This window comes from Culex pipiens, chromosome 1 (assembly GCF_016801865.2).
Source record: "Culex pipiens pallens isolate TS chromosome 1, TS_CPP_V2, whole genome shotgun sequence".
Lineage (NCBI taxonomy): Eukaryota > Metazoa > Arthropoda > Insecta > Diptera > Culicidae > Culex > Culex pipiens.
The window spans coordinates 50,204,244-50,226,705 of record NC_068937.1 but is presented as its reverse complement, the minus strand read 5'-3'; the positions used below and the strand labels follow the sequence as shown (position 1 = coordinate 50,226,705).

General features: G+C 33.7%; 1 protein-coding gene across 2 annotated transcripts in view; it reads left to right on the top strand.

The window, feature by feature from the left end:
* LOC120432624 (heparan sulfate glucosamine 3-O-sulfotransferase 6) overlaps positions 1-22,462 on the top strand; it is a 158,640-nt gene that overhangs the window by 15,988 nt on the left and 120,190 nt on the right. The window contains exon 1 of one of the 2 annotated variants that reach the window (XM_039597877.2): positions 9,549-9,835. The exons of the other annotated variant lie outside the window; for it this stretch is intronic. The gene's annotated coding sequence lies outside the window, so the exon portion shown is untranslated. Of the gene's footprint in view, positions 1-9,548; positions 9,836-22,462 lie in introns of those variants that run through there. 2 annotated transcript variants of the gene reach the window in all.

The following is a 22,462-nucleotide window of genomic DNA, read 5'->3' as shown; positions in this document are numbered from 1 at the left end:
GATATGAACCCTTGGAAGAATTGTTAAGATTTTTCAGGTTTTTTTGAAACTAACTAAATTTAGTAATATTTTCATTCGCTATTACAAAAATTTTACTGCTATTTTATTAAAAACCTATAGTTTCAAAAGAACTTAAAATAATCAATCTGTGTTTTATTTAAAATAAAACAAGCCCAGGGAAGGTTCTTACGCTAACTAATTGACACTTTGGCCACTCTGGAACCGATTCCGGAGCATCGACAAATTGTATAGAAAAAGTTACGTAAAATCATATTTTGATCACAGGAGGCTGAATAAGCAAAAAAGAAAAAAACGTCAACAAACGAAAAAAGGCAGAACGAAGTTTGTCGGGTAAGGCTTGTTTAAAATAAAATTAAGAGTATTATTTTTTGTAATTACCTTCTAAAAACATTATTTTTTTTCTGAGTCCTGTTTAATTTTAACGATATTTGATTATTTGGGTGAATGATTCCCGTGAATGTAAAATAAAACTACATTTTTGTGTTCTGTTCTCATTTTGAATAAAAATTTCGAATTCGTTACAAATTATATTTCTTTTGCCTATTGATTTTAAATTTGGTTTTTGAAATATGTGATGAAAATCTTGAAATGGTAGTTTTTGCAACAAGTTGCAAAAAGAGGATTTTTTCAGCGCGAGTCGTACATTTATCAAACGAGGTTCACCGAGTTGGATAAATATGACGAGTGCTGAAAAAATCAACTTTTGCAACGAGTTCCATACAACATTTTTTGCAATTCCGAAAAACACCCTTTGAGTGAAATTCTAAGTCATATGGTTATGTATTTTGTCAATAAATCGTTTAACGGTGCACATCAAACAGAGCTTTTGCACCCAGATTTTTGTTACAGACATTTTAGTATCTTCAAAACTACGGGTACTATCGAAATATTTTTTTATTCATCCCCTAATGTACTGTCCACAAAGTAATTTACAACAAAGTTTGACTATTTTTACAATTAAATGGTTGCACGATTGGGTCCGTAAGTTTGACAATTTTGAAATAAGAAGACAACAACTTCCTTCGTTGCTGTGCACCCTTAAATAAAAAAAAAAATTGAAAAATATTACTTTTCGTAACAAGTGCTGAAAAGTTCAACTTTTCAGCACCCATTTCAGTGCTGAAAAGTAGAACTTTTCAGCATTTATTTTGAAAAGTGTTGCTATTCGATTCTGTTATTTTTGGTACAGAAAAGTAGGCTATTTCGTCGTTCAAGAATGACAGGAAAAGTAAGTAGTTTCACGACGGAATTGCAAAAATTATTTTAAATAGGCTAAACGTCGCCGAAAGTTCAAATTATTTTACTCATTTTGGCTTTATAAAATTGTTAAATCTTGCAGAAGCAAATCAGTGAAAACTGTTTAGCTTTATTAGTAGAATATTGAAAAAAAGCTGTTCAGTAAATTAGAATACGCATGCCCTACATTTGTTTCAAAATATTTAAATAGTCCATCTATAAACCAGTTGGAAACTTTTTTAAAAATTAGGATAATTTTTTGTGTCACGTTCAAATTTAGTGATTTTTTTTTAGTTTATTCAAGAAAAATATTCAATGAAACATAAAAAGTAGTTTCTGTGATTTAAACACAAGATTTTCAGAGTTATTTTAAATTTTTTCACGTTCCGTGAAATTTGCGTGAAATTAGGTGTTTTGAAATAGAGGTCCCCGTGAAATTTGCTATTTTCTAGCGTGAAAAATCACTAAGCCTACTCCTCTCTCATGCAATATTTTTTTAAGCACAAAGAAACTAAAAACCCCAATTTCAGGATTATCGCGCAAAATTTCAGTTTCACTACCTCATTTGCAAGTGAAACGTCTAACATTAAAAAATAACCAGTAACGAAAAAACAAACGATACATACTTTAAGATTCACCAAAAAATTTGATGAATATTTTGGTCTAAAATATATTCCTTATTTCATGGGTTACACAATTCGGATTGTTATATTACATAACATTTCATAAAATACACGTTTACTATCCATCGTCAAAGTTGTAGGTATTTTTTTTTTGTTTTTTTTTTTTTATGTTAATAGGGACCATCTCTTGAGCCAAAGAGAAACATGGGCAAACATTTTAGATTTTTAGAGAAAAAAACGAGCTTCAAGCAAACATTGTTTTTGTTTCTCAATTAATTTAAAGATTAAAAAAATAGGGGCCAAAGGTGCCCTTTCCTGAAAATATAAGGATGTCTAGATGATCCTTAAAACAGAACTCGATTTGATCAAATCTGTAATTTATGCGATCAAAAACGTCGTTCCAACTTTTGTTTGCTCTAGTAAAAAAAATCGCCCGAAAATCCGCGGAGACAAGCCCGAAAACCTGTGAGTTGAAGTTACCGTTCCAACGTTTTAGGGAGGCTTTGGCATCCGTGTATATTGGTCATGCGTTGGGCGTCCCAGTGTTAATAATTTCAAAGATATTGAAAAGATTGAAAAATTAACTTATTCAATATTTTTTTTTGTATTTATTTTGAGGTAATATCTCAGCAACCAAAAGTTGGATCAAAAATCTTAAATCGTAGATAATTGCCTATTTAAACAACTGAAAAAAATGTAAAATAAATTCCAAATTTTAGCTCAATCTTTTTTAAATGTATCAAAACACGTAGTCGATAGCAAAATCAATTTAAAGTAAGAGTAAGACTTAAACAATTTGGATGGCCATGACTAAAAGAATGATTTTTAGCGCGTTGTCTACAACTTTTCCAAAGACACGAAATCAATTTTCGAGCAATTCTATACAAAATCGGTCTTTATTCTTAAATTTTAATTTTTGGTTTTTTTAATCCGTCTGAAACCTTTTTTGGTGCCCAAGCCATTTTGCATTATTAGTTTGTCCATATAGTTTTCCATACAAATTTGGCAGCAATGAAAATTAAAAAATCTGTATCTTTTGAAGAAATTTTTGGTCGATTTGGTGTCTTCGGCAAAGTTGTAGGTATGGATAAGGACTACACTGAAAAAAATGATAAATGGTAATTTACTTTGCTGATTTTTAATTTCACTTTTTGTCACTAAAACATGATTTGCAAAAAAACACTAATTTTATTTTTTTTAATTTTGCCAACTTTTCAGAAATTTCCAGAACGGGCAAAAAAATTGTTGTTTGAGTTATGAATTTTTGAATAAATACTGATTAAAGAAAAATCTAAATATTGACCGCAACTTAATTTCAATTTTATTTTTCGATGAAAAATCGAATTTGCAATCTAAAAGTACATTAGTGAAAATTTCATAAAGTGCACCGTTTTCAAGTTATAGCTATTTTTAGGTAACTTTTTTTTAAAAATAGTTGCAGTTATTAATTTAAAAAAAAATAGTGCCCATGTTTGCCCAATTTTGAAAAAAAATATTTTTGAAATGCTGAGAGAGCAAGAGAGCAAAGGCTGCTTTGTTGCTGAGATATTGCCATGCAAAGATTTTAAAATAGAAAAATGGATGTTTACTACCCAAACAACCCATAATTTTCTTATGTCGATATCTCAGCAACTAATGGTGCGATTTTCAATGTTTATAAATAAAACTTTCGTGAAATTTTTCGATCTTTTCGAAATCAATATTAAAAAAAAAATTAAGACTAACATTTCAAAAGGTCGTAATATTGAATGTTTGTCCCTGTCTCTGATTCTTGTATGGAGAAAAAAATTAAACAGCTCGACATTTTTGGACACACTGAATCATTGGAATCAATCATGCTTAATTAAAAAGAAAAGTTGCTTTAGTTTGGATTTTTATGAATGTTTGGAATAAAATAAATATTAACTAGGAGCTTTCATAACTAGATATTTTCCTTAAAATAAAATGAAAATATTTTTTTCCTGAAACAAAACTTTTCTACTTAATTAATTTCGATTTTAAGAAAATATTTAGAAGCGCATTTAAATTAAATCATGAATGCTGTTTATATATCAAAATAGCTTTAATTCTTAAAGCATATTTATTCTGGATGCAATTAATTGCACTGCAATTTCATAATTTTGAATACATATGTTTTACTAAGTTGCTTGTTTTGTTGAGAGTATTTTTTACTTTCTGTACCATTTCAATAAATTGTTATACTGTTATTATTTACCTTAAACATTGTGATATCATACTTTTTTCACACTTTTAAGTGAATTTCTGTTTTTTTTATATATATGATTAAATTGGTTTTAATGGTGTTACAGCACCTACACAAATTAAAATGTTTTCTATTTGACCCAATGTCACCCCCTCATAAGGATGAGTTTGAGTTAATTTTAAAACGATTGGCATTTATGAACGGTGTGATTATACTAGCCATATTCTGGGAAAATGTTGGTAAATTCAGGAGCATTCCCCAACATTATTTATTTCGATATAATTTGAAATGTTTTTATTGTGTTAAAATAACAACAGTAATATCGTTTTTTGACCAAAAGTCACCACCACTGACGGTACATCATTTGTGGATAAACATTTTTGAAATCTATACTTATTTTGTTTTTTTTTTAAATTTTTCACCTGGGAGGAAAAAACCACGTGGCCATATAGGGGGGGGGGGGTTGGCGTGCAACCACGAAAAACCATGAGGGGGGAGGGGGGGTCAAAAATTCTCCAAAAAAAGGCCACGTGGTTTATGCACGACCCCTAAGCGGTAGATCGGGGTTCAAATCCCGGCTCAAACCAACACAACTGGTGATCTTTTCCCTTCGGATTCGATTGCTTAGTAAAGGGAAGGTAGTGTATCGTCACAAACTTTACCTTATCAAGACACCTTAGGAAGACAACCTATGGAATGTTAACATTAACCTTAACATGTTAACATTAAGTTGATTAATAAGCTGTCACTGAATCATCGGCCCCGATACTCTTCACGGGTGTTCCTCTCAGGAACAGGGAAAGTTTTATTTTTTAAACAATTTTTGAATGATTTTGCAAAGCATTGTTTTAATCGATCGGTCTATAAGATTTAAAAGAACCTTATTTTTTGTTTGGCTTTGGATTATGCTTAAGAGGTAAACAAATTGCCATATTCTACAATATAATGCAAATTATATTTGAAGTTATTGTTTTCCAACCTCACCTTCAATATTTTTCCAAAAAATCAGGATTTTAAAAATTATCACTAGAAATTAAAATTTTCCATCGAAAAATTACCATTTATTGTGAATTATTCCGATTTCCGTTTTTTAATATGTTTTAGAGGTCAAAAAGTCATATTTTGCGCTAGAGTTTCAGGTTCTAAGGATACAAATTTCTAATAAAATTTTTTTTTTGGAAAAAATCTAAAATTTCAAAAATTATTCCAAGATGCAAAATTAAATTTGCAATCGAAATTGTCTTTACTCATTTTTAGATAGACTGCACAAATTTTTTGACTTTGTTGGTCGGACTCTCGGACTCTACAGCCTCTTAAAGCAGAAATTTTGCGAAAAATAAGTTCTTCCTAGTGTTTTCTACCCTCATTTTTCAACTCGCGATATCCCGAAAACACGTGAAATTACCTGTCATTCTCGAACGACAAAAGAGCTGAGCAACTCTCTACGAAATCGGCCGATTTCGACCATTTTTATTTTTTGTATTTTTTGATTTGGCTCAAACTTTGTGGGGGCCTTCCTAAGCTATTTTGTGTCATTGGTTAACCCATACAAGTCTCCATACAATTTTGGCTGCTGTCCATACAAAAATGGTATGTAAATATTCAAACAGCTGTAACTTTTGAGTGAATTTTCTGATCAATTTGGTGTCTTCGGCAATGTTGTAGGTATTGTTGGGGACTATTGAGAAAAAAAAGGAACACGAAATTTTTTTTGCAGATTTTTTAATCAATTTTTTTTTCACAAAAACTTAATTTCCCAAAATACGTATTTTTTGATTTTTGAAATTTCACGAATGTTCCATATTTTAACATTGAAAATCGGACCATTAGTTGCTGAGATAACGACATTAGAAAATGGTGAGTTGTTTGGATGAGACTTAGAAAACTTCAATTTTCGTGTTTCTTTTTCTTAAAGCGGCTGTATCTCAGCAACCCGAGGTCCAATCTTCAATGTCTCTTAGACAATTTTATAGCAAATTTTCTTAACATTCAAAAAAAAATATTTTCAGAAATGGTCACTCATGGTCACTATATTTAAAAATCGAAAAACTGCAAATATTTCGCTAAAATCAAACTTTTGGTGGCTATATCTTGAAAACGGAGCCCTTTATCAAAAAATCTGTAAAGTACTTTTCGATTGCTAATTCAATTTTGCATTAAAAAATAACGTCAAATTTGTTTTAGCATGAAATTTCGTTTTTTTTTCCAAAAATCAATATTTTTTCAAAAATTCATAACTTGGCGGCAGATTTGTTGACCATGTTTCTCTATGGCTCAAAAGTTGCGGATTTTTGTCCCCTAAAACATATCAAAAAATCTCGAAAATCAAAAAATACGTATTTTGGGAAATTAAGTTTTTGTGAAAAAAAAGTTGATAAAAAAATCTGCAATTTTTTTTTTCGTGTATTTATTTTTTTCTCAATAGTCCTCAACAATATCTACAACTTTGCCGAAGACACCAAATTGATCAGAAAATTCACTCAAAAGTTACAGCTGTTTGAATATTTACATACTATTTTTGTATGGACAGCAGCCAAAATTGTATGGAGACTTGTATGGGGGAACCAATGACACAAAATAGCTTATTTGGTCTTAGGGAAGGCCACCACAAAGTTTTAGCCAAATCAAAAAATACAAATAAAATCCATTTCCGGTTTTGGTAGAGAATTGCTCAGCTTGCTTTTCTCAACCAGAAATAACAGAATCGAACAGTAACACTTTTCAAAACAAATGCTGAAAAGTTAAACTTTTTAGCGCTGAAATGGATGCTGAAAAGTTGAACTTTTAAGCACTTGTTTGGAAAAGTAATACATTTTTCTGATTTAAACGATTCTTTGACTAATTACATGGACATTTGACTTATAATTCTGTTCAAAGGGAGTTTTTCGGAATTGTAAAAAATGTTGTATGGAACTCGTTGAAAAACTTGATTGTTGAACCTTATTGGATGAATGTACGGCACGTGCTGAAAAATTCATATTTTTGCAAATTGTTGCATAAACTACTCAAAAATCAAATCAAATTATTCGCTCTACAGCATTGCCTTGGCGTTCTCGATTGCGGGATTCCTACTAGAAACTAGGTGTCCGAAATCTTGATTGTTGAGGCTATTGCAAACCTATTTTTACACCTTAACTTCCATCTACCCCGGGATTCCAACTGACGACCTTTGGATTGTGAGTGTCCATCTGCCTGCCAGCGACTCCACCGAGATAGGGCCCAGGGAGACGACTCCTTTGAAACAAAATTAAAGTTTTGAGTCAGATTTTTTAGTTTGAGACTTAAACTTAAGAAACAAGTTATATTTTCATGAATTCAATGAAATTTTGCAAAAAAATACTAAAAGTATATTTAACATTTTTCTAATATTTTTTTTTTCAAAATATCAAATCATTTTTTATCAAAATTTGTAAAAAAAATGTTTGAGTACGTAGTTTTAAATAATATACAGAATGAAAATGCTCTTAACCATTAATTGTAAATATCAATTTCATAATCATTTGCAATGTTAGCTCTGATTTCTAGCTCAAAAACAATTAAATACTCATGAAAATATACAACAAATGACAATATCAAAGAATTTAGTAAGTGGGACTTCGGACAATCGAATCACGAACAAAAAAAATCGATTTATTTTATTTTATTGTTTTAAACATCAAATTCGAGTTCTGCGACCCCATTTTAGTCAAATTTGAATGGTTGATTGGCCGCCATCTTGGATCTACAAATTTTAAATCACTTTAGAATAGTTTCAGGGTCATACTATAGCTCAACAATCAAAAATAAGACAACGAAAAAAAAATTTTTGATTCGATTATCCGAAGTGAATTTTTCCCAAGGCCTTCGGATAATCGAGTCTGGACTGTATTAGCAAAGTTCATTATTATTCATTGATTTTTTTACTGTTTAACCTCAGATTCAACTGTAAAATTAAACGTCTCTTGCTGTTTTTTGTTTCTGGTGAGATAGGTTTTGTTTAATACAAAAGTGTTCACCAAATTTGGTTTGTTCAAAATGGACCAATACTATTTCAATTTTAAAATCCACTTTAAAATGTTTAAAAATGGCGTTTTCTTCAATTTAGTTTATTCTTGGATAGAATGCGTCATAAATAAAAAAAAACAAGTTTAAATAGTTTGGTCTACATAAAGTATTTAACCGAAGACAAGCACAACCGTATTTAATCGAGTTATTAAACGTCAGTATTATTCGAAGTAATAAACCGTCAGCTCAATTCTCTGCCTTCAATGATCTCTCCCACATGCTTTACCCTCGTCAAAAAACGCCACCTTCTTTCGACATTCCTGATTGAGATGCCAAATCTCTACGGCCAAAACTTTGCCACCGAAGCATTGCTTCGTGAAAAAACGTGATACTGGCGAAAAAGCGATTCCATCACATCAGCTTCGATCACCTTCGGCCCCGGAAAACCCCGTGGGAAATTTACGCAAAACATTTCCAACTGTCAGAGAGGCTGAAGGAATCGAAGAATCGGAAACGATATTTGGCTCGGTAACGCCGAATTCCAAACTTTTTTGGGGTCGTAACAATGTATAAGGGACTATTTTGATACTTTTGTAACACTTCACTGCGGAAATCACTTGTCAAACAACATGAAACAATAACAAAGACGAAAGGGGTAACATACAAGCTGATTGTCCTCACAGATGTCACTGCTCTAATAATATTAAATTGTTGTTTGTCAGGTCTTTTCTAGGGTAGGACACAATGGCAATGTCCTCCGGAGAGTGAGGTTATGAAAATCGAATTACAAAAGAAGAACACTTCAGCATTTTTCGCGCTCGATTCGTCTTTTTAGTGTCCATTTCTCCTCCAATAACCACTTTACGCCATTTTTCTCTTGGACCTTTTCACAGAAAACGCCGGCCTAAGTTCTACCGCCCACCAAAAGGAGAGGTTAGGGACAATGACAAGTGACACGGAAAACGGCCTGATGATGGCGCTGCTGTCGTGTATCTTTCAACGTTCCGTAAAAGTGCCTGCCGAGTGCTAGACGAGAGAGAAAAGAAAAGTGCTGAAATAAACGTTTTTGCAATTCCGTCGTGAAACTACTTACTTTTCCTGTCATTCTTGAACGACGAAATAGCCTACTTTTCTGTACCAAAAATAACAGAATCGAATAGCAACACTTTTCAAAATAAATGCTGAAAAGTTCTTCTTTTCAGCACTGAAATGGGTGCTGAAAAGTTGAACTTTTCAGCACTTGTTTCGAAAAGTAACACTTTTCAAAATTTTTTTGATTTAAACGATTTATTGACAAAATACATGAAAATTTGACTTATAATGGGTGTTTTTCGGAATTGCAAAAAATGTTGTATGGAACTCGTTGCAAAACTTGATTTTTTCAGCACTTGTGGTATTTATCCAACTCGGTGAACCTCGTTGGATAAATGTACGACTCGTGCTGAAAAATCCTCTTTTTGCAACTTGTTGCATAAACTACTATTTCAAACTAAGCTTGAGGGGCCTTGGTAGGGTTTTTTGGGGGGGAAGAAACGCTAACGAGCGCTCATCATCTGAGAACAGGAAAAAGGGTTTTCACTCCGGCGAAAGGGCCGTCATCTAATCCAGCCGAGGCTGTCGCTTTCCTCTCTTGGGGACGACGGAAACGAGGTGGCCCCGAAAATATCTGGGCGCAAAGTGAAGGATCGTGTAGCCGAGTGAGGTGAAAATTAATAAAAATCAGGTTGAGACCGGGCAGCTTGCCGAAGCGAATAGAGCTCGGAAAAAGGTAAGTGAAGGGAGATTGGGGGGAACCTGGGACATGGAAGGCTCCAATGGTGGTGATGGCATTATCCTGGGCTCATTTTTTGAAACAGAAAAAGGTGAATTGGGACCGTGCATATGAGTTTGGGTTTTCGGAAGAATGATGATGGACGTTCGTTGTTCTGAATAAAGAAAAATTGAGGTGACCCTTCCTTTGCATCTCCTGTGCAAAGTTATGTTTCATATTCCATTTTTATGCCTTTGAAGAATCGTACTAAAGAATTCTTATTCATTCAAGTTCAAATAAACTTTAACAGATAACAAGATTTCAACTCTTCCTCGCCTTTCATAACAAATCGCAAGCCTCAAATCTTAAATCTAGTCTGAGTCTTTTATTTTGATATGGTGTAAATCCATTTAAAACGAAAAAAGTGTTGCATTTCATCGGGAAAACGGAATTCGATTGGTTTTTGATAGGTTTTTTAATTTTTTTTGTAAAGAGATTTTATTTTTATTTAAAGAACTTTTAAATCTCTAAAACCTATTTATATTGATCATTTCAACCATGTCTGTAACATGTCCTGTCATGCTCCTTTTTACATTGAAATTATTCAAATTTTATTTAAAGTTTTTGTTCAAAAACGCCTCAAAAAAACAAATCATTGAAAAAAAATATTGGTGATAGTTAAAACATTTTCTACAGGTGATTGTAACGATTAGAAATACATTGAATAAATAAGGCATATTCTTTTGCAAATTTGAATTTCGGGACCACAGGTCTTAGACTAATTTTTATTTTCGTAAACGCATTGATATTTTTGCAAATTTTTGGTAGTAGCATAACTGTAATAATGTACACGGATAGAAATCCGGTAAGCAAATCCGGTAACGTCAACAGTTCATTCGATTTTGGAAACAATATTGTCAATTTTGAAAATATTTGCAACGAAATCAAATTAAAAATGTTGACGAAATTCAACAACATGCGTTCCCTTATTTGACTGACTGTGTTTAAAGCTGTGATAGTTTCTGCTTCAAAATGTTGAAAATTGGGCTTGAAATTTGAAATTTATTTTTCGACGAAGTTTTGCCGACCCCTCTTCGATTTTGCGTGAAACTTTGTCCTAAGGGTAACTTTTGTCCCTGATCACCAATCTGAGGTCCGTTTTTTGATATCTCGTGACGAAGGGGCATTTTTGAACATGCGAAAAAAGAGGTGTTTTTCAATAATTTGCAGCATGAAACGGTGATGAGATGGAAATTTGTTGTCAAAGGGACTTTTATGTAAAATTGGATGCCTGATTTGATGGGTTACTTAAAATTTTCCGTTACTCAACTGTAAAAATATTGAAGCATGTCAATTTATGGGAAATTTAATGTTCTTTTCGAATTTGCATTAACTAAGAAGTGTCATTTTTGCATTTAGAACAAAATTTTCATTTTTAAATTTCGTGTTTTTTCTAACTTTTCAGAGTTATTTTTTAGAGTGTAACAATGATCTTCAAACATATAGAGCAGACAATTACAAAAAAAATGATATGTAAACATAAGGGGTTTGCTTGTTAACATCACGAGTTATTGCGATTTTTCGAAAAAAAAAGTTTTGAAAAGATGGTCGTCGTTGGTCATGGCCGTTCATGGTCACCCGCGACAGACACAGACGACGAAACAAAGAGAAACGCAAAAAGTAACTTTTTCAACACTTTTTTTTTCGTAAAATCGCAATTTCTCGTAATTTTTATAAGCAAACCCCTTATGTTTATACCGTAAACCGGGGTGACATTGATAGGGTTTAAATTTATTTTTGGAATATTTTCCAAATAGTAAGGGTTTGCTCAAGACTGTTATTTTTAAAACATGTACTGGGGTAGGCCACACAAGGTCCATGCACAATTTTTGAAAACAAATTTCAGTGGTGTTTAACAAAAATAGTTGCGTTGAAAATTCTAATTTAGAATACTTTGAATACTTACTGAATACTTTGATAATCATAGTTTTTGTTGTTAAAATCTGGTTTAAGGTCTTCACATTTTATTTTTACGTCGAATGTACCATCGCTAAGGTTGCTGATATAGTTTTTAACAAAAAAATCAATGTTTATATTTAGTCAACTGAGTTTATCAGTTTTTAACAAAATGCATATAAATTTTAGGTAAAATTGTTAAAGAGTAAGAATTTTGCCTGAAATATGTTGACAAAAATTTTGTTTATAAAATTATCGATTCATATTGCATTTTAAACTGAATTCGAAGGACGAATCAAATGTTTTCACATTTTGTATGCAATTTTTTCTATTGAAAATGCCTTCAAATTTGGAAATTTTATGTTTCAAAAACACACAATTTTTATTATTTACTAACTTCGTTTACCTTCTCCTAGTGGAAAATTGTCCAAAGAATCGAAATTGCATTACGTTTTCCGGTTTGAAATCATGTTCATTGAGAAAATCATGACACTTTGAGATTATGAAAATAATGCTATTCATCAAAGTTTTCTTAATTATAGTTAACTAACTTTTTAAACTTTTCAAAACTGAATGAAAACATCTTCGAGAAGTACCTTGAACCTTTCTCTATCCCGGTCAGTATGATTTAATACAATTCCGTACGTATTTTATTTGTACTCTTCATTTTGCGAAAAAATCTAGAATCTATCAAAGTCACCCCGTTTTACGGAATATCACATTATTTGTAATTGTCTGCTCTACAACTTTGTAGAACATTGCTACACTATAAAAAAAATACCCTGCAATGTTAGAAAAAAGGCGAAATTTTGAAATGAAAAATTTTGTTCTCAATGAAAAAATGATCCTTCTTGGTTGATGGTTAATTTTTTTTCGAAATTTTTAGTAAGCCTCGATGGCATAAAAAAGTCCCTTTGTTACCAAATTTCCATCTAATCACCTTCTCAGGCTGCAAATTATTGAAAATATGTCTTTTTTCCAACCGTCCCCTAACATGACAGTTTTCGTGAGTTGCGCGTATACACCGACAGATGGCAAGTGGGCCTCGTCGGAGTACGCCCATCAAATACGCAACTCAAAATTTGCATAGCAAACTTTTTTTTTCGTGACGGCTTTTGTGGCACGCTCACTTCAACAGTTCTAGACTAATATTTGAACGTGGCTTATCTCTAAACAAGTTTTTAAAGAAAATGATTCCATAATGCTTATTTTGTCGTTTTAAACCAAAACAAGGCAAAAACTATATTTAATTAAACTATTCGCCAATTTCAAAAATTTGGCTAGATAATATCGAAGGCCGCCATCTTAGGCCCACTGGGCCCACAAAACGGGGTACGCTCAGTTTGTATGGGAGCTGTCAACATGCTCCCGGGCTGCTTTTTTCGCATGTTCGAAAATTGAAGGGTTCGTACCACCCCTCCGTCACGAAAACAGACCTCGGATTCGTGATCAGGGACAAAAGTAACCTATTAGAACAAAGTTTCACACAAATCGAAGAGGGGTCGGGTAAAGTGCTGTGTGAGTTGGCGGAGAATGTCCAAAAAATATGTTTTTTTTTTTGCGAAAATCGTCAAAAATTGAAATTTTTTGGACCACTTACACAAAAATAGGTCTGGTTAAGTTGGCCTAGGAACCTGGGGCTCCTGGGGGTGTCCAGTCCAATATTGGGTCAGACAGACACGAAAGACGAAACATAGAATAGCAATAAAGTAGGCGGGGTAGCTTTTTCCGTTTTCGTGTGAATTGGCAGATAATTACCCAGCCTAATTTATAGAACATTTTTATGCTTGTTGTTGCTATTTCAGATAAAGATACTATATAATTGTGAGGAAGGCAAAGTTTTTGTTACAGAGTTACTTTTTGTTTTTATTGGATTGGATTAACTTGTTGATTTGAATTTTGAAATTAGGTTTTTTGTTTCGAACTTTGAGAATTTTTGACTATGTGCATAATGTTTAACATAAAAGCTAATTACTCCACCCCAATTTCCGATCAATATCAATTTTCTCAACTTTAGCTGAGCACATCAAAGCGCACGACTAAGTAATTAAAGTATAAAATTCCATCCCAGGTTCATAGTCAGAACATTAGGGTCATGTCCATTCTTTTTTTGTTGCTTTTCCTTATTTGCGAGGTAAAAAAAATCTTGTCAGCTATTGAAAGCAAAAAAACAACTCAGTTCATGACTAGGGTAAGAGAGTTAATTGTAGCTTCATTCGACAATAGAAATTATGTTAATAATTTTATGTTAGCCACCTGGTAAGTGGAAATTTGTAGCAGGTATCCAATCTTGTCAAATAATTAGGAATCTAAGCAGATTTTTGTGTTATTTGTGTTGCTGTTCGAGTTTTTGGCATTTTATCTATTTACAGATTTTTCAAAATTTGGTTTAAATTAATTTGTTGAATCATTTGCTTTTATTTTTGTTGCACATTTTTTGGATTTCTTGTTTACGATAGATTAACCATGCATTTTTAAAGCAAATATCCACTTGTCGTTCTACCCTATCAACCGAAAATGAGCTATTAATAATTTCGCTGGTGTTTCAGCTCTAAAGTATGCACGAATGAACGGGATGAAACACTCCCGCGTTTTTGATGAGTTTTTTTTTTTGCTTCTTCCTCATCACTTCGCCGGCTTGGGTCACACGCGGAAGGTAGGGATAGCCAAAAGGAAAAACCTTCCCCGCCAAGAGTGAGAAGAAAAAAATGTTGCTCCCTGAGAAAGAGAGGAAGGAAAAATTAACGAAAATAAAATAAAATACCTAACATTTTTGGGAAAGGGTGGAAGGTTGTTGGGGTTTGCTGAAAGACGTCCAAAATAAATGGAAAGCGGAAATGAGGAAGGAAAAGAGTTGCCAGTTTGTATGGGTGTGAGTCAAAAAAAAAATCAAATTATTCGCTCTACAGCTTTGCCTTGGCGTTCTCGATTGCGAGATTCCTACTCGAAACTAGGTGTTCGAAGGCTTGATTGTTGAGGCAATTGCAAACCTCTTTTTACACCTTAGCTTCCATCCACCCCGGGACTCGAACTGACAACCTTTGGATTGTTAGTCCAACTGCCTACCAGCGACTCCTCCGAGACAGGACCCAGGGAGACGACTCCTACATTTGGACTGAGCTAACGACCTAACCTTTTTTAGGTTAGTCCGGAGCCAACATTTACTTCCCGTCCGACGGAAGGCGTGATCAGACAAATCTCGTCTCGAAAAATGCCATCGGGACCGTCTGGGATCGAACCCAGGCCGACTGGGTGAGAGGCAATCGCGCTTACCCCTACACCACGGTTCCCGGCTATGGGTGTGAGTGTATGTCAGATTTTTGTACGTGTGAGTCCGCTGAGGCGTGACGGATTGACTAACTGACTTCGTCTGTTGGTGAGAAGAAAAAAGAGCAAAATAATAAAAAAAATAGTCTGCCAATATGTTGGAGCCACCCACCACCCCCTGCTGTGAGGTAGTAAGGTGTAAAGGATTATGTTGGAATGATTTTTCTCACCTGTCTGCCAGCCAGCCTGGCTTGGATGGTAGCTTTTTTTTCGTTCCCCGGACGTACGAATGATACTGAAATATGTATGGGGGCTTTTGCTCTGCTGGTGCTCGATGGTTCACAATGTTCATGGGCCCCTCTCCGAAATGGTTCAAATATTTCACCTCCGAAAGTGATAGGTGAAGACAGCGATATGGCCCTCATTGAGGCAGACGATGAGGAACAAACGGCAGCACAACAATTGAGTTGGGTTGAGAAGGTCTTTCGGAACTCAGTTGGAAGTGGGTAATTTATCAAGAAGGGATTTGAAAGGAGATTTCATTAGTAATATTGATTGATTGAATCAAAAGGTATGTGTTTAAAAATCTATGTTGATCATTTTGCAATTTTGATTAAAAGACGTAGTCTACTTTTATGATCAAATTACATAATGTTTCTAAAAATACTAAATATTTGATGCTATTTATATTTCGTTGAGGTATATCGAACCAAATCATTTTGTCACGGAAATTATATTTCTTTTGAGATGCTACTCGTAATTTCCACTCTCAAAATTAAGGAAAGTCAATAAAGAAAAATCATGACGAGTTTGGGGTTATTAGGACACCATAAGAAAATTGCTCTGCCACAGGCTGCACAGATATTTTAACGGAATTTGGATGGCACTAGAGGGTATTGGAGATCATATTCGATGAAAATGTTTCATTTCGATAAATTTTGATTAAAAAAAACATTTTTGTGAGGGTAGTATGGTAATATGGGGTAATTTGAACACATTTTGAAGAATGAGTTGAACATTTGATTTTTTGTGCTTTTTTTATCCTTCTACCTGGTTTTGTAAATGCTTTATTTTTTTTTCTTTTGCTCACAACATTTCATTAGAGGTTTAAGTAAAGTTTTTCTTTGATAGAATTATATTTCAACAGGAAGATTAAAATGGTTCAGTGCAGCATAAATACTTAAATAATTCAAATTTTTTAAATGAGTTAAACACTTTTCTACTGAAGTATAGTTCTGAGTGTTAAAACTAGAATTTTTATTTACCTGAACCAATCTCTATTGGAACTCAAGGTCAGGTGAAGTAATCAACCTGATACCATTGATTTTCAATTTCAATTCCGTAGCCCTTCAATAAAAACAATCAACATTAGAATCTAGTTCAACGCTAAATGTGCAGTTATCCGATTTTAAACCTTCAGATATAAGACCAAATATATCTAAACGAAGAAAATTAAAGGTTTTGTGAAAGTCCTCATTGCTCCCACTCCTTTCTGAGTGTTTCAACATTTTAAATCCCTCTAAAAATTCAACCAAACATAAAAGTTACATTTTTGCCTGGCAGGTAGTTTACCCCACAAGCCATGTCCAATTTACCCCCATGGCATGTTCTATCGAAAATTGCATGTTTTTTACTGATGAAAATGGTTAAAATGAACAATATTTATACATACATATCACAGATATCGCCCAAGCAACCCCCTTAAAAAATATCCACTCTATTGCCAAAGAATCCCTGCATAACCATATTTCCGGCAGGCCTTCGGAAACTTGGAGCCTAACATTTCAAAAGGGCACATAACTTTTGTAAGCAAGGGTGTATCCCTTTCACTCAAATAACAGTTTACATAAGGTGTGAGAGGGATACGCTCTTGTTTACAAAAGTTATGTGCCCTTTTGTAATGGAAGGCACGACTTATACAAAACTACCTACTTAACCAGTTCCAACTTTTTTGGTTCTTGCATACTCCTAGGCCATTTCTAATACTGGCCTTGTCTGGCTTATTTCGAAACAGACTAAGCAATTCAGGGTCAAGTATTAGTGAAAATGATGTTCTGAGTACTTTTAGAGCTATTAAAAAAAATTCGTTTTGAGAAATTTATGATGGAACTCAGGTCAAAAGTCACAGCCGTTTTAAGATTAAAAAAGATGAAAATTTAAAACTCAATATCTCAAAAAAAAATCCCAGGAGAAATGTGTAGCTCTAGTTTGCATTCGAAAAGAGAGATTTAGCAGTACAAACGCCTAAATATATATTAAATTATATTAAAAATGTCTAATTTTCAAAGGAAAGGTATACTGGACCACCCTAACGAAATTTAAAAATTGTCTAGCTACATGTTTTATTTTTCCATTTAATTTTGCTCTCAGAATTGATCCAAAGTGTAAACATATCGATGTGTGGTCGTATTTTAGGTTTCCAAGTAAAAAAAAAAAAAAAACAAAAATAACCCCAACATCTATTATAAAAAACGAAAATGTTTGTTTTAGAAAAATATTCCTGGAAAACTAGATGTTATAAAACACTCAAATCTTAAACCCCCTAATTATTGCGTATAGCATCATTGCATAAATATATCGAATATTTAAAATACATATTTTTTATTTAATTTAATTTTTATTTTGAATACAAAGCATATGAAATTCCGAATATTGAAAATACGTATTATGGTAATTCAAGTTTTACCAAGGAATTTTGATGCCAAATTTGAACCAAGTCGGAGCACCTTTGATCTGGATTTTGCTTGTTCATCGTGGAACGGTTGAATATCAATTTCAATTCTTCCAAAAAATAAAAAAATAAATTCCAAAACTTGAAACAAATTGATAATGTGTAAAATACGGAAGTCCATTAAAAGGTATTTCATCATCCTTTCCAAGGTTTTCCTTAATTTACAATTTTTGAAATGATTACTACACTAAAAAAAGATTCTGTTTTCAGTTATGAGTAATGCAATTAGCTTATATCTGTGAGCCGATACTTCCAATTGAAATGTGGTCAAAGACAATCTTATGGGAAATTGGACGAGCTTTTTGGTAAAAATATTAACGAGACTGAAAAATCAATTCTGTCGTATGGAAATTGTCAAAAACCATTAAAAAACTATTTTTTCAAAAACCGCTGTAACTTCACAAAGATTGGACTCAGGACAGTGGTTATATGGAAACTGTCTGGAGAATCGATTCCCGTATTCGGTTTTCCATCCTGCATTTTTCGTGAGTCTTTTTGAAACATCTTAGGCTATTTTCACAAAAATTTTGAACGAAAAAAAATCATGTGCTCCCCCTCAAATTTTACTTTTGAACTTAAAAATCAGAAAATCTCATAAAAGTGGCGTGTTTTTTTCTTTCAGTGTATTTTTTTCAGAAAGCCCGTCAAATTTCCTACAAGTTTGTCTTTGACCACTTTTTGATACAAGGCAACGGCTTCGAGATACAGAAATATTTAAATTCTGAATTACAAAAATATTTAAAGCACTGACGTCCTACTCAAATGTCTTTATCGAGTTAAACTGGCTCCATATACACAAAAATGGCTTTTATAAGCTTAGAAAACATGTCTACAAAGTTTCATTGAAATCGGAGAGGGTCCGGTACAACCGATTCCCTATTTGGCATGGAATTGCGCATTAGAGTTTTATTTAATAGATCCTATAAACATATGAAACACAATAGCTTATAGGACCTTTAAAAAAACTCTAGAATTATTCAGTTCTACATTCAGTGACGTATTCCACTTTTATAGGCCAACATTCAATTCATTAATCACATTCCGGTAGTTAATCGTCGAAGACAACATTTTCCAAAGTTTTCCCACTTGATCCAACGGCACGTGCCAGCTCGGCGTGCCACATTTTCCCCCTCCCATCCACTCAAGAAACGGTTAACCGGTCATGGCGTCCTCCTCGCAACGTCCACCAGAAGCCGGGGGAAGAACGCCGGCACCCATCAACGCGACTAATCGCCGTCACATTTTCTCAATAAAAATCCTTTCATTCCAAGCTGTCGCGTCGTCAGCACCGAGCCAAACAGCCCCGAGGAGTGTCCTCTCCACCCGTCGCCACCCCCTCACTTAGGCCAAAGTGTTGGTGAGACACACTCTCTAACGCTCTCTTGAGTTGTCTGGCTGAAGTGACTATTAGCGTGGCTCACGGATATATGAAAAAGACAAAAGTGTTCAATTTCGAACGCCTCGCTCGGAATTTTGTAGCAATATGGCCCTAGAACATAGCCTGAAATTTTGAGCGCATTAGGTTAAGGTTTAGTACTTCCACCATTGGCCTGAAGTTAGTATGGAACTTCTAAAAATTTACTATAGGAAATTTTCACTTTTAACCTCATCTTAGAGAAAATTTCTCAAAACCCAATCAAATTTTCCTATTCTCAAGTTTCTTATAGGTTTTGATCCGGGGAACAACTTTGTAGAACATCGCAAAGCGCTAGGGATTGATCCCGAAAAGATACAGGATATTTTTTGGAGTTTGGAAAACAAATTTAACGTGCTCTAAAAATTTGCCTGTATCTTTCCGGGATTAACTCCTAGCGCTTTATGATGTTCTACAAAGTTGTTCCCCGGATCAAAACCTATAAGAAACCTCTATTTTGAGAAAAAATCATAGGGCATAGGAAAACTTTCTCGAAGAGGAGTTAAAAAGTTGAAAATAAATAAATTAAATTTATTGGAAATTCTTAATAACTTCAGGTCAAAAGTGGAACTACTTATCATTAACCAAATGCGCTCAAAATTTCAGGCTAGCTTCTGGGGCTATAATGCTACAAAATTCCGGGCGAGGCGTTCGAAATTGAACACTTTTGTCTTTTTCATATATCCGTGAGCCACGCTAGTGACTATGCCCCGGCACGTCCGCCGTTGTGCTGGTGCTGCTGCTGCTCCCCAGAAGTAATGAATAACTAAAATATGCACGAGTGAACCGTCGTTTTCCACCACAAAAGAAGGTTCACGTCACGTACTGTTGAGAGAAATTGAGTGTGGCAAGATTTACAAAACAGGAAAGTTAATGTTGGTACGGCTATTTCCCTGATTCTTTTTTTTCATTACTTTTTCCTTGGTCCTTAGTCCTTAGTCCTTAGTCCTTAGTCCTTAGTCCTTAGTCCTTAGTCCTTAGTCCTTAGTCCTTAGTCCTTAGTCCTTAGTCCTTAGTCCTTAGTCCTTAGTCCTTAGTCAACGTTTTTAACGTTTTTTTTTTTTTAATTTTCATAACTGTGCGTACTACACGGAAATTGACTGTTCAAGACGCCGACGAAACAGTTCACAGTTGTGAGTGGCGCATAAGTGAGCGTAACGTAAGAAATCTTGTCAGCAATGGGGCACAGTCACTTTCTGTCCACTGTGCACACACACCTTAAGGCAGTACCCAGAGCAGTGTGAAACGCGTGACTTCAGATAAGAAATATGCATGCATGCATGCGCGTTCTGTCTGGCACGGTCTGGTCTGGTTAACTTTTGTTCCTTCATCCTTGCGCGAGTGTTAGTCCCTTGGTACTCATGATTTAAGTAAACTTTTGTTCTTTACCGAGTCGAGATCAGGAGCAGACTGCTGGTTTATGGACCGTGGCCCCCTTTTTGGCAAAATGAATGAGTTTCTTAGAAAAAAATGAGACAGCTTCAAACTTAAAAAAATGTAGGTAAAAAAAATGTAGGTGTCTGAAATGTTTATAGTTTTGCTTCTTTGCTTATTTATGAAAATAAATGTAATCACTCGAAAAATAAACTTCGTATTTTTTTCTTCTATATTTTAAATTAAAAAGACCTCGAAAAATGTGTTGAACTATTGAGGCTAAATGCTGTTTATTTAATTTTTCGAGAAACTTCTAATTTATTATTTTTTTTGAAATGGTGGAATTTTTTGCAAAAAATACTTAACTATTGTAAAACAAAATATCAAAAATCATGTTAAGATACAAATTTGCAATCGCAAATGAATATATAGTACGGTGACAATACGACAATCGACATCAGGGATACCCCTTGGTTCGATTCTTTAGGCAAAAAAAGGAACTGTGCCAATTTTGAGCCAAATCGGTTAAGGCTAAAGGGTCGCTTTTTACCGTTGATGTTTTTATGTGAAAATCGCAAAAATGTATGAGGAAAAACATAGTTTCAGTATTTTTCTTCCAGGTGGCGCAGGTCTCACCCAAAATTGTCCAAGTGTGAGATTCTTGGAGGAAATTCAATTCCTTACAACTTTGCTCAAGGGTGCAAAAAGATTCAAAAATATTGTACTACTGGTTGTTGAGATACAGCCTATTAATGTCTAAATTTTGTGAAAATTTACTTTGTTGGTTTTTAAATGTTAAAAAATTAAATTTTTATGAAATGTTCTTTCAAATTATTTCGGATTCAATTTTAAAATTTCGGAATTGCTTTTATACAGCCATTCCATGCAAAAAGGAAGGATCCAAATCAATAGTGATCCGATTTTGATAAAATTTAGCATGGGAGTTCCTTGGCTGAAATAATTAGACCCGTCTTTTTTGTTCGGCCATTTGGATGCTCCTATCCGAAATAGGGTGGTCCAAAAAATGCGTTTTTCGACAATTTTTGCAAAAGCTACATGTTCCAAAAAATCTTAGATCCGAAACTGTTGAACCAATTTGAGAGCGCCACGTTTCAAAAGAAAGATTATTAGTTGGGCTTTTAAGGAAAAAAAATGAGATCCAAAAAAACTAGCTGAATATTTTAAAAGGCCCTATGCAAATTTAAATTTCTGATTTGAAGATCTCGGGACCATGTCTTGAAATGTGTTTTCCTGATTCCTAGTAATATTTTACAAAAAAAAAAAATGCAAATATCCGTCAATAGAATTCTAAGGTATAATAGTTAGAAAATAATAACTGGGGTTTTCGACACGCCACGCGCTAAAACAAAAAAAAATACAAAAACGGGTAAAAATCAACTTTTTTACAAAAAACTGCCATAACTAGGTATAACATTAAAGCGATGACCTATGAGCAATTCTCTACCAAAACCGGAAATGAATTTTATTTGAATTTTTTTTATTTGGCTCAAACTTTGTGGGGTTCTTCCCTATGACCAAAGAAGCTTTTTTGTGTCATTGGTTTATCCGCACAAGTCTCCATACAATTTTGGCAGCTGTCCATACAAAAATGCTACGTAAATATTCAAACAGCTGTAACTTTTGAGCGAATTATCTGATCAATTTGGTGTCTTCGGCAAAGTTGTAGGTATTGTTAAGGACTATTGAGAAAAAAATAGGCAAACGGGAAAAAACTGCAGATTTTTTAAATAACTTTTTTTCTTTCAATATTTTGATTTTTTTTGAATCTTTCCTAATCTAACTAACGTTTCAAAAGGGCGTAATATTGAATGTTTGGCTCTTTTAAAATATTAGTCTTGATTAAAAAAAATCAAAATATTGTTTTCGGAAAAATTGAACTATT